Below are 11,891 nucleotides of genomic sequence, written 5' to 3' on the forward strand. Positions count from 1 at the left end.
CTTGAGCTTTCCACGTTTCCAAGGCACGACTGAACAAGGTAAAGCGAAGGAAGGCCTGCACCGACGGCTCACGCAGAGGCCCGGCCGGCTCCGGAAGCCCTCCGCCCTCCGGGCCAGCCCAGTCCCCCGCCATCTCGGGATGGATGGGGGACCCCGGGGAGCCTCTGGCCATGGCTTCGGTGGCCAGTGGTGAGGATCGGATCTGAGCCCCGTCGCAACCAAGTGCAGGCCTCCTGGGACCCTTCCCTCTAGAAGGTTCTTCCTGAGAAGAACGTGAGGTTCCAAGGTCACGTCATGTCTCTCCGGGCCTGTGCCTGCAAATGGAGTATGACCGATGAAACTCACGACAGACTGGCACCCCAGTATTCGTGGGTCAGGGCCAAGCCTGCCTCGAGGGGCAGACGATGGTCCGAGTTACGATGTGCGCTGTGATCCGCTGCCCGGCGCTGCCCACGCAGGCGCTGGGTCTCTGGGGGCCTCGCTCGCCCAGCTCCACCCCTGCAGCTGAGCATCCAGCACGGCACCCACCCGGCTCTCCTGGCCCAAGACAGGCGGCTTTCCAACCACCCACTCTGCACCCGGACCTTTGCCCCCGCGACTCACACCATCCACGTGGAGAAGCAAGCCCCGGGTTTTTCCACCGCCTCCGCCTCTAGCCACGAGAAGAAAGAGATGCCCTTCTCCACTTTCTGAGGGCCTACCTGCTGGCAGTCAGACCCAGCTGGAACACTGACACCTCCTGCTTCTTAAAACCCTGTAAACAGGCCACACCTGTCATCCCAGCTACTCAGGAGGTTGAGATCTGAGGATCCCGGTTCAAAACCTGCCTGGGAAGGAAAGTCCGAGAAACTCCTATCTCCAATTAATCACAGTGCTCAAGTGGTAGAGCACTAGCCTTGAGCAAAAGAGCCCAGGGACAGCGCCCAGAACCAGAGTCCAAGTCCCAGGACCAGCAAAACAAACAACAACAAAAACCCTGCCAACAGTTCTTGCCTACATCTTAGGAAGTCACGCATGAAGCGTCTATTCTGTAACACAGGTTCTCTGGGCTCTGGCGCCTCCCTGAGCCTCTCGAAGAACTTCCCGTGCATTCAGTGAGCAGACACAGGTTCAGGCCTAGCTCTCCAGTCCTGAGTATGGGAAGCTTTTTCTCTTTAGCTAATGGCACAGAGACTCCAGCTGGTCGAATCCTGCAGGAGCTGTGACCTCCCCAGCCTGTCCTTCCAGGCGGAGGCCGGCCTCCAGCCCCACCCAGCCCAGCCCAGCCCAGCTCTATAAAGGGCAGTAAGTCTTCCACACACCCACTGGGGAGAAGCTGAGCCGGTGCCCTCCGCAGCCATGGGCCTGTGTGTGTGGGGCTCAGTCCTCTTCCTGGTGCTCTCCTTGCCCCCAGGTAAGACGGCTGTGCCTTGGAACCTGAAGGGGGACAGGGAGGGGGGCTCTCAAGGGCTGATCCCCAGTCGGGGGGCGGGGGGGGGGCTGCCAACACGAGATGACCCCGCGGGCAAAGGAGGGCACGGGTGGCACGCCAGGATGGCGGTCGGGGGCACGCATCCCATCCGCGTTCGTTCAGCCATCCGGACGCCCGGTTCCTCTCCGCGTCGGTCTCCCAAACAGCCTTAGACTCAGCCAGCTGCGGGTGAGGGCTGGGGGGGACAGCGCGAGTCACCGGGGCTAGGGCACCCCGCCCCCAGGAAGGCCAAGCCCGGGGTGGCGCCCAGCTGCTTGCACACCGCTTCTTCTTTTCCATGTTTTTTCTTTTCTTTTCTTTTCTTTTCTTTTCAGGGAACTGTTTCTACGACAACGAAGGCATTAAAATCCGGACTTGCACAGCCGTGAATGGTCTATGCTTCTTTGGGTGTAGATCAGGATGGACGTGGACGGCCTTCTGTCACAACTTGATGTCTTGTTGTGTAAAACAGAAAACATTTATTCCTCCCCAAGCCTCCTGAGCCCCCCTAAAAGCAGCCGAGGGCTGGCTGGAAACCGGCAGGGGACTCCACTGTCTTGTACTCAATAAACCCATGCTGTGAAAAAAGACAAAAAGGTTATGTGGAAATGAATGAATATCAGGAAGCTGAAATCTGTCACACAAGCGTGGCGGGGGAGAGCCCCGGGAGAGGGGGAAGGACTAATGTGGAGAGGAAGGGTGGACGGACACAGTGGGAATACTCCATGTCCATATGTGAAAATAAAACTAGGACGTTTGGGGGGACGGGTGAGGTTGGGAGAGATGGGGAGGGAAGAATGGCAGAACGGAAGACACTCATCAAGATGCATCCTACGCATAAATTGACATGCTGAACTGGAACCCTTTCCTATAGCCACTTCAAGATCATTAAAAGACACAACTCAATAAAAGTCAACCACCACTAAGAGAAGGGTGTGTAAAACAGACATAATGGCCCACTCTTGTGATCCCAGCATTTGGGAGGAAGAAGTAGGAGGGTTGCAAGTTCAAGGGCAGCTTGAGCTACCTTGTGAGACTTTGCCATACAAATAAACAGAGAAATAGGTAAATAAACTCCCATTTTATGCAAGAGTATAAGAACTCCCTCATGAGCTAGGGGTAGCAGAGGAGGGGCCAGATTCCATCCAATTCACTGTTGTCTGCCTTCTCCTCTCCAGTCACCGATTCCTGTTCCAATCTGGGCTCATCTCATTAATAATACAAGTCCATGGGCCCAAAAATATGCTTATTTTGAGCATTGACAATCATTTGCTGAGGGCTGGTAACAGTTTGCAGTGGTTTGCATTTACGTAAGTAGTAACAGTGACTTAGTGGCGGCTTTAGACCAGTCTGATGCAGCTGCGTTGCTTTTGAGATGTACCACTCCTCGGTGGGTAAGCACAAGAACCTAGCTGCATGAACTGCAGTTTCCGTGAGATCCAACCACAGCTGTAATGCTAACTCCTGAGGAGGCTGAGGTCTGAGGATGGAGGTGCAAAACCAGCCCATGCAGACGCATTTCAGAGGCTTATCTGCAATTAAACCTCAGCACCACAGAAGTAGAGGTGTGACTAAAGTGCTTAGAGCACCAGCCTCTAGAGCAAAAGCTAAGCAAGTGTAAGAGGCCACGAGTTCAAGCCCCAGTACTGGCACGCGCGCGCGCACACACACACACACACACACACACAGAGCAAGATAAAAATCAAGCTGCAATGAGCATTGTTGTTCTTGTATTTTCCTTTTCAATACAAGCACTGACTTCTGAAGAAATACTAAGTTCCAGATTGGTTGTATCAGTTAACCTCTGGCAGTGATAAGTGAGAGTCGTGGCTACTTAGAATCTTCTGGAACACTTGCTCCTGCCAGATTCTCCTGATAAGCACAGTGCAGAGCAGATCCTGAAGATGCCTGTCCATGTATTTTGCCCATTTTTATGCGGGCATTTGTCTCTCGATCTTTGGCTTTTACCGTTGATTTCCACTCTCTCTGAGTCTCCAACTACACACGTGGCAATGAAACTACCTTCATCTGCGTCACCCTCTGTCGTGTTCGCACCTGCTAGATGGCGCCATCTAGCCCCTGGCTAGATGCCCCTGGCTTCCCCAGATCTCTAACACATACAGGGTCCGTGAGCAAGATGGGGAAGGAGCTGGGAGAAAAATGAGGGCCGCAAAGTATGTTTTAGTCACTCAACTTTTAAAAATGTTTGCTCCTGGGGTTTGAACTCAGGGACCTGTGCTTTCTGGGTGGGTACTCTGCCCCTGAGCCACGTCCCTGGTCTCCATCGTTTCTTTAAAGGTGCAAGTGGCTGAGCTGCTGGTTCGGGCTGAGCCATGGCGGGAAAAAGCACTTTTCCGCCACGGCATTGATTAAAGGAATGGGTGAACACTCAGGTCCTGTCGTAAAGACCCAGTCGAAGGGATCGCGAGGCCGACAGAAGCCAATCCTCATGCAGGCAGGCACAAGCTAGTTCTACAGCTGGCCAGTCCCTGGTGCCTGGGCACCGAATAAACGTTATTAGGTGTCCTTTGTGCAGTGCATCTGCCTGGCCACCAGGGGGCACCATTTGCACACTTTATTCCATGCCACTCGATGCCATCCATGGCTGGTAGAATCTTTCTTTCCTAAACTCCCGTTTGACAGCCATTACCTTTTTCTTCAGTGTCCTCCCAGTCAGCACAGTGGAGACTTTCAATGAAGTTGCGGAGACCTGTTGCCTAGCAATGTGTATACATTTAACACCATGATGGATACCACACTCAGAAGGGGAGTAGGACGGTACATTTCAGGCTGTATTTTGTGCCAGGAAAATAAGCACGTCCAAGCTTTCCTTACCCGGGCCCCACTTCCAGGCAACACCCCAGTGTCCCCTTCTGTAACCATTTCCATCAGCAGCAGTGATAGAATGAAAAAGCAAGGCAGACTAGTAAGAAGAGCCAGGCGGCTCTGTGCTATGACCTCTCTAAATGATTGTCCGTCCACCTTGCAGGAGCTGTGTGAAGCGTAGCAAGCATGAGATCCTGAGTTCAGATCTCAGTACCACCAGAAAATAAACACATAAATAGAAATAAACCACATGAGCCAGGTACTGGTGGCATACGCCTCTAATCCTAGCTACTCCGGAGACTGAGATCTGAGGATCACGGTTTGAAGCCAGCCTGGGCAGAAAAGTCCCAGTGAGACTCTTTATATCCAAAAAAGAAAAAAAGAAAAAAAGAAAAACTATGCAGAAAAAGCCAGAAGTGGCGCTGTGACTCAAGCAGTAGAGCACTAGCCTTGAGCACAAAGAGGCTCAGGGACAGTGCTCAGGCCCCGAGTTCAAGTCCCAGGAAACAAAAATAAACAAACAAACAAAAAACCCACACACAACAACAAAGAAATAAACCACAAAACCAGTCAAACCAGGGGCATAATTAAAAAACAGAATAAAAGCAAATTGTTTAGAAGCTAGAATTGAGTTTCCAAAGTAAATAATTACAATAAAACTTGATGATGACCTCTCCGGATGCCAGTTTTCACCTCTGGGGCTCCAAGGTCTCCCCAGTAACAGACCTGCCATGAGAGCCCAGAAATCCTTACAGTGACCCGACTGCCACTCAGGGCCCAGGAACAACACAGGGCCCGAGAAGGATCCAGAAGCCACGCTTTCCCTGGGTCCCCACAGAAAGCGTGCACACTGCGGGGGAGGGGAGATTCCCCAGGTGCCCCGGGGCTCTGCTGGTGTGGAGTTGGGCGCGGTGGGAGGCCGGGGCCTCCCTCCCGAGGGAGGGACCCCTTTCAAAGGCCAGCTAGACGGCCCTGCAGGGGACGCCAACCCACCCCGCTCTCCCGCTCTCTCCCCGGCTCCCGGCCCCGTCCTCTCCCTCCCCTGCGCTGGGAACGCCCCACGAAGGGCTCCTGCTGCCCACCCTGCGGCGCCAGCCTGGCCCTGGCCCCGGCCCCCGACAGCTCCCACGCCCCCCATCCCCACCCACTCCTGTCAGCGCCGGGCTCAGCGGGAGCCAACGCGGGGCTCTGTGAACTGTCAGCCAGAGCCCTGGAAGCCCGGCCAGGGAGCCCCGCTCTGTGCGGCGGTGCCTGCCACCCGGCCACCCCTGCCCTGGCCCGGGGCAGTAGACTCGCGCTGCCCTTGCACACGTGGATTCGCAACTCGCACCCAGTGGTAGTTATACTCTGAAACGAGTTATGATGGGATCACTAGCATCCACCCCCCCCCCCCCCCCCGCACAGGTGAGGACGGAAAGCAGAGCCCCACGTGGCCCCCTGCAGGGTTTCAGAGCCGCTGCCTGGCTCCAGGGTTGCTGAAGAAAAAGGCGGGCACTCCCGATGCTTGCTTGCCACGGCCCCCAGCGCGACCCCGCGCAGCTCACTACTTGTGGTTCACAAGCATCCGAGGCGCTATTCCCACACGTGCACACACTTACACGCCTGGCACGGGCTGACTAGCTGCGGGAGCACGCGCAATCCCGCCGGGGTCCAGCAGATGTCTCTCGAGTCCCGGTGAGCGGGGAATCCGTGCGCGCTGGCCCATCAGGACGCGCTGGAGATGAGGTAGGCAGCCTGAAGGCGGTTCGAGACCCGGCAGGCGGCAGACGCAGCTCAGGGGACGCCCAGGGTTATTGGGACTGTGATCCAGCTCTTCCTGCTTGAACACCCCCAGATCCACGGTGGCCCGGACATGCACACCCCCTTGGCCACCAGCTAGAACTTTCCAGCAGATACGGCAGAAGTGATAAGCACAAGAGACAGTCCGGGAAGGAAGTGGAAGTGGGCCACCTCGCTATGTGGCCGGCACGGCCCCCCACCCCCAGATCTCCTTCTGTCCTAACCGCCTGAGACCGGGCAAGGCCCCCCCACCCCCCAGGCCTCGGGGCCCCCGGCCTGGCGGCGGCCCGGCCTCCCTGCGGGCCTCTGCGCTGGCCCCTCCCTGCCCTGCCCTCGCTCTGGCCTTGGGCCCTGGGGGGAGGCGGGGGGCGTGGGAGTGGAGCCGCCATTATCAGGCCCTTATCTCCGCCAACGTTGGGGCTGACACGGAGCCACTCAGTTCCATGGCTGAGGCCGCGCCCGTCTCCACGGAGCCCAGAGCGCCCCCTGCTATCTCCCTGACCCGCAGCGACCTTGGCATGAGCTCAGGCTTTCTGACGACAGAGGACCCCGGGCGTATCGCTGCCCTGTGACCCCCTCCCCCCGCCCCGGCGTCTGGCCTGAGCCCCACGAAGGCCCCACGGCGCCCCCACCGAAATAGCAACGCTGATAACGGCAGCACAGAAGCACAGTGATGGATTTCCATTGAGAAAAGCACGGCCTCCCACCCCCCCCTTCACTCCCTCCCCACAGATGCAAGCACACAGGCAGAGCCTGGCGCAGACACAGCCCCTCAAAACTCACTTCCCGCACCCCAGCTCCAGGAAGCAATGGTGTGCCCCTACACCCCAGAGGAGAACAGGTACAGATAACTCCTGCTAAAAAGACTCCTCCTGTCAGAAAAAAAAAAAAAAAAACGCCTTTAGTTGTGGCTTTTTTTTTTCTTTTGCCAGTCCTGGGGCTTGAACTCAGGGCCTGAGCACTGTCCCTGGCTTCCTTTTTGCCTAAGAATAACACTCTACCACTTGAGCCCAGCACCACTTCCAGTTTTTTCTGTGTATGTGGTGCTGAGGAATCGAACCCAGGGCTTCACGCATGCAAGGCGAGCTCTCTACCACTAAGCCACGTTCCCAGCCCCAGTCCCCAGCCCCAGTCGCGGCATTTTATTCGTTTATATGTCCCAAAGCTCTGATGACCCCAGACAAGCAGCTCGGCCTGATAAGATGGGTAGGGCGGGATGAGGTGGGTGGGTGGGTGACACGGGAGCGAGGGGTACTCTGGGGGGCGGGGACCACAGGGGTCCCCACGACATCTCTGGCAGCGAACCCGTTGCTAGTCTGCTTCTTTGTGGCTTGCTTCTGGGGACTCCTCCCCACACCTGACTCTCCCCGGACCAGGTCATTTCCTGGTGTGGCACTGGGAAACCATCGGCAGAGATTCTTTCAGATCCAAGACAAAGCTCCCTCCTTCCACGGAGGACTGGCTTTGCTTCTGTTACATTTCAGCAGCCGCCTTCATCTAAGCTTAGAGCTTCCTGTTCCTTGGTGCTCCCAGGCCGTGTGGAGTGACCGACTCCCCCAGGACAACTGGCACACCGCAGGGCACCCCCACTTCAGGGAGGTGGGGGCTTGGGTTTCCCCTTAGACTTGTCCATTTCCATGGGCCTAGGCTTTTATTTCCACTTGCTGTCATCCACAGGCTGTCAGTCATCTGTGGGCTGTCAGTCATCCTCGGGCTGTCAGTCATCTGTGGGCTCAGTCATCCGTGGTCTGTCAGTCATCTGTGGGCTGTCAGTCATCCATGGTCTGTCAGTCATCTGTGGGCTGTCAGTCATCCATGGTCTGTCAGTCATCTGTGGTCTGTCAGTCATCCTCTGACTGTCAGTCATCTGTGAGCTGTCAGTCATCTGTGGGCTGTCAGTCATCCTCCGGCTGTCAGTCATCTATGGGCTGTCAGTCATCCTCTGACTGTCAGTCATCCGTGGGCTGTCAGTCATCCGTGGGCTGTCAGTCATCTGTGGGCTGTCAGTCATCCTCGGGCTGTCAGTCATCTGTGGGCTCAGTCATCCGTGGTCTGTCAGTCATCCGTGAGCTATCAGTCATCTGTGGGCTGTCAGTTATCCTCTGACTGTCAGTCATCTGTGGGCTGTCAGTCATCCTCCGGCTGTCAGTCATCTATGGGCTGTCAGTCATCCTCTGACTGTCAGTCATCCGTGAGCTGTCAGTCATCCTCGGGCTGTCAGTCATCTGTGGGCTGTCAGTCATCCGTGGGCTGTCAGTCATTCGTGGGCTGTCAGTCATCCGTGGTCTGTCAGTCATCCGTGGGCTGTCAGTCATCCGTGGGCTGTCAGTCATCCGTGGTCTGTCAGTCATCCGTGGGCTGTCAGTCATCCGTGGGCTGTCAGTCATCCGTGGTCTGTCAGTCATCCGTGGGCTGTCAGTTATCTGTGGGCTGTCAGTCATCCGTGGGCTGTCAGTCATCCAAAGGAATGTTCATACCTGCTAGGGTCTGTAAATACACGGAAGCGGAGCAGTTTTTCAGTGTTGCTACATCCCTGGTACTGATTCCACCTCCAATTCCGGTCTGATAACATGGCACTGTTAGGGTCATACTTAGTGTCCAGACTTAAATGCTTTGAAGAACTTTCCTTAAATTGGCGATTTGTTGCTTTCCTCGGGGGAATTTGGCCCGATACCCTATCCAGCCACGAGCTAGCTCTCAATCTAAGTTAGCATGTGTTTAAGTAGTAACGGCTTACCTCTGTGGCCCGGTGTGCGGTGCGCATCCATAATCCCGGCACTCGGGAGGTTGGGAATGAGTCCCTCTCATCTCAAGGTCAACCTGAGTGACACCGTGAGGCCCTGTGGAAGGAGGAGGACAAGGACAAGGACAGAGAGGACAAGGAGGGGGAGAAACAGAAGGAGGAACATTCCATCTAGAACATTCTGTCTAGGAGGAACGTTTTAAAGACATGACTGACTATGGTCTTGAAAAGACAGCTTTTGAGACTTTTGTGTTTCAAACTACAAGTACTCCTTTCATCTTTATGTGGACAATAAAACCTCTGGCAATGCTTTAAGTCGATCTGTGCTCCCCCCGCTGTGTGATCAACCCGGGAACTTAGAGACTTGAGATGACTCCCGTTTCCTGTCTCGGTGGGCAGCCTCAGTGGGCCGGGAGTCCTGGTGTGCCTGGCCGGGTCCTCCGCCGGGAGTCTCCCCCAGTCCTGCTGCCAGCCCGGCTGGGGCTCACCTGCAGGCTGGGGGGGGGGAGGAACGCGGTCAAGCCAGGGGTCCCCCCCCCCAGGGATGAGGGCATGGAGGCCTCAGCTGCCCCACCCGCTGCTGACCACCGTTGGCCATCTTAGTTTTCTAAGCTTTCAATGAGAGAAGTGCACGTTCTCAAAGAGTCCATCACCAATGCGTGCGTGTGTGTGCGTGTGCGTGTGTGTGTGTGCGTATGTGTGTGTGTGTGTTGGGGGGGCTCCCAGGCCTCCCCCCCCCCGCCATGGACATGCAGGCGGCCTTGTGCGGAGAGCCCTGGGAGATGCAAACAGGAAGGTGGAGGTGATAAGCAGACTCCGGGGAAGGGGGTCTATTTACGGAAACCGCGAGGCTGGGGAAAGTCCTGGGATGCAGACTCGCAGCCCCTGGCCCTCGGGGTTTACGCTGCGCTGTCCCCCCAAACACCGCTGGCACGGCAGGGGGGAGTGGAGGAGGCACGCGTGGGCTGCCCCGAGTGGGGGCTGTGCACCCCGAGTCTGTTTACAGGCCTGCGAGCCCAGCAGGTCCCCCGTTTCCCGTTCCCCAACAAGCCAGCGCCTCTGCTGCCTCCGGCCCTCCGCACTTGCTCTTCCCCTCGCCTGCGACCCGCAAGGTTTCTCCACGGGTGTCCGCACCTCTGCCCTCCTCCTCCCTCCCCACCCCCTTGGTGCCTTCTCATAAGTGGGTGCCACCCAGCCTGGCTCCCCTACCCCGAGTCCCTGTCCCTGACCTCCTTGCCTCAGCAGGTCCCAGGAGGCCTGCGAGTCGCCGAGGGAGGAGGAGGAGGATTTTCCCCCTGAGGGGTTTGCCCTCCAGCCCCCCCCCCCCCCCGGGAGGCCCCGCCATGTCGGCGGTTCATTTGCTACCGTTCCCCAAACTGTCCGCCGGGTGGCGCTGCGGGACTGAAGGGAACGCGCCCGGTTCCGGGCCGGCGGCCCGGGAGGTCAGGGGTGTGGCCTGGAGCCGCCCAGCCTGCTTCCCGGCCTGAATGGGGGGCAGGTAGAGGGGGAGGAGGGCCTGGCAGACACCTGCGAGGGAGGCCGCTCGGGAAGGAGGGACACCAGGCTCTGCTGCGGTCACAGGAGCCATTTCCCTCGTTCCCTTCCTTGGCTCAGCTGCTTGGGAAGGGCGCCAACGTCAGGCCCAGGGAGATGCTTGGAAAGTGGGGGTTCTCCTCTCTCCCCACACTGTCCACGCTGCCCCCTCCTTCAGAAGCCTTCCCATCTGGAGAAGGGACTGGAAAGGCCAAACTTCGGGTGTGTGGTATGGGTCCAATGAGGGTTTGTAAAGTCTACAGGACCAAATAAATGCTACCCCCAGTGTGAGTGTGTGTGTGTGAGTGTGTGTGTGTGTGAGTTTGTGTGTGAGTGTGTGTGTGTCTGCCTAGCACAGCGGCCCGTCAGTCGGGGAGGGGGGGTCTCTTCCTTCAGCACAGGGGCCACGCCGCTCTGACAGCGCCCTCCCACCCCCGCCCCAGTCAGGCCTGCGCTGTGAGATGCAAAGTCGAAGGTTCAAAGCCGCAGAGAGCATGTGACTAGAGTCAGGAGAGGCCAGGCCACGGTGCGCTGGCCACGGGGGAAGCAAAGCCGGGCAAGAGCCGCAGCGCCTTAGCAATGACTTAGTGGAGAAGTCCAGTTCCGCCGCACTGAGGAGTCGGCGCCCACGCCTGGCCTCTGTGCCGCACCGTCCAGTGTCTCCTTCACGAGGAACACGAGGGGGAAAGGAAAAGGTACAGACGGACTCAATCGTCAACAGGCCAGCGCTGTTTATGGAGGAACAGTGAGGGGCACAGACCCTCCCATGGGATTGGAGGCTGTGCCAGCGACTGGGTTTTGGGGTGAGCTAATAGAGGGCTTAACAAGGAGGCAGAAAATAGAAAATGGGCTTCGGTCTCTTAGGGGCCCAGGGCGATGTCCTTGGGCAGGCCCACAGGGGAATGGGTGCCGTCCCCGAGCTCTCGTGCTCAAGGCTGGTGCTCTACCACTTGAGCCACGGCTCCTGTGGAGCCTCCAGGACCAGCTGTGGTCTTAAAAGCCGGCACTGGGCGGGGCAGTGGTTCTGAAAAGCACACATTGTCATCAAACAGCCACAGCCAGGCCTGCTGGTAGGAGAGGCGATTGAAGGGCTGGGTGCACAGGGCCTAGAATGGAACTGAAAGCTGGACCCAGGCGGCTGCAGGCTTCCATCCAAGTCCTTCTCTGCTCCTCGGCCTCCAGAAGGTCAGCATTCGCTGGTAACCATCTGGTGACAGAAGCCAGCGTCTCCTCAAGTGAGCCAGGCCACCCGTCTTCTTATCACTGTAAAAACAAGCTCGCCACCCCTCCCACTCCCACCCCACCCCACCCCCACCCCCAGACCACCTGTTCCAGTGCTGTGCCTGCGGGAAGCTGCGGTCAGCCCCTGCTGGACGGGAGAGGGTCCGCTTCACCCAAGGGGACCTTCCAAGAGGACCGGCCTGGCCTCGGCTCTGGGCCCGGAGCTCCAGGTTCAGGTGCCAAGAGAGCACTGGAAGCCCGGGGAGCAGGAAAACGCAGGGCGGTGGGAAAGTCCGCAGGCAGGAGCGCCCCCTGCAGGTGAGGTGCCGCAGCCGCGCC

Source organism: Perognathus longimembris, chromosome 21, assembly GCF_023159225.1.
Source record: "Perognathus longimembris pacificus isolate PPM17 chromosome 21, ASM2315922v1, whole genome shotgun sequence".
NCBI lineage: Eukaryota > Metazoa > Chordata > Mammalia > Rodentia > Heteromyidae > Perognathus > Perognathus longimembris.